Source organism: Arachis stenosperma, chromosome 5 (genome assembly GCF_014773155.1).
Source record: "Arachis stenosperma cultivar V10309 chromosome 5, arast.V10309.gnm1.PFL2, whole genome shotgun sequence".
NCBI classification, from domain to species: Eukaryota; Viridiplantae; Streptophyta; class Magnoliopsida; order Fabales; family Fabaceae; genus Arachis; species Arachis stenosperma.
The window spans coordinates 50,831,488-50,832,600 of NC_080381.1; the positions used below are offsets into that span (position 1 = coordinate 50,831,488).

At 39.6% G+C, this 1,113-nt stretch overlaps 1 non-coding gene across 1 annotated transcript; it reads left to right on the forward strand.

Annotated features, from left to right (window-relative positions):
• The first annotated feature begins 758 nt into the window (after positions 1-758).
• LOC130983635 (small nucleolar RNA R71) lies at positions 759-866 on the forward strand. Its single transcript, XR_009087617.1, has one exon. It is a non-coding gene; the product is annotated as a small nucleolar RNA R71 (small nucleolar RNA).
• The last annotated feature ends 247 nt before the right edge of the window (positions 867-1,113 follow it).

The following is a 1,113-nucleotide window of genomic DNA, read 5'->3' on the forward strand; positions in this document are numbered from 1 at the left end:
GTTATGGCTTTGCACTCTCCTTTTGGATTTTCTTCTGTATTACTTGGGAGAGTACTAGGAGGGAGTTCAGTAACTTTCTTGCTCAGCTGTCCCACTTGTGCCTCCAAATTCCTAATGGAGGACCTTGTTTCATTCATGAAACTTTGAGTGGTTTTGATTAGATCAGAGACCATGGTGGCTAAGTCAGAGGTATTCTGCTTAGAACTCTCTGTCTGTTGCTGAGAAGATGATGGAAAAGGCTTGCCATTGCTAAACCTGTTTCTTCCACCATTATTGTTATTGAAACCTTGTTGAGGTCTCTCTTGATTCTTCCATGAGAAATTTGGGTGATTTCTCCATGAAGAATTGTAGGTGTTTCCATAGGGCTCTCCTAGGTAATTCACCTCTTCCATTGAAGGGTTCTCAGGATCATAAGCTTCTTCCTCAGATGAAGCATCCTTAGTACTGCCAGGTGCATTTTGCATTCCAGACAGACTTTGAGAAATCAAATTGACTTGTTGAGTCAATATCTTGTTCTGAGTCAAAATGGCATTCAGAGTGTCAATCTCAAGAACTCCTCTCTTCTGACTAGTCCCATTGTTCACAGGATTCCTTTCAGAAGTGTACATGAATTGGTTATTTGCAACCATTTCAATTAGCTCTTGAGCCTCTGTAGGCGTCTTCTTCAGATGAAGAGATCCTCCAGCAGAGCTATCCAAAGACATTTTGGATAGTTCAGAGAGACCATCATAGAAAATACCTATGAAGCTCCATTCAGAAAGCATGTCTGAGGGACATTTTCTGATTAATTGTTTGTATCTTTCCCAAGCTTCATAGAGGGATTCTCCATCCTTCTGTCTGAAGGTTTGGACTTCCACTCTAAGCTTACTCAATTTTTGAGGTGGAAAGTACTTTGCCAAGAAGGCATTGACTAGCTTTTCCCATGAGTCCAGGCTTTCTTTAGGTTGTGAGTCCAACCATGTCCTAGCTCTGTCTCTTACAGCAAAAGGGAATAGCATCAGTCTGTAGACCTGATGAGCGGATAATTTGTATACTTTTTGGCATTGTTTTTAGTATATTTTTAGTATGATCTAGTTAGTTTTTAGTATATTTTTATTAGTTTTTAGTTAAAAT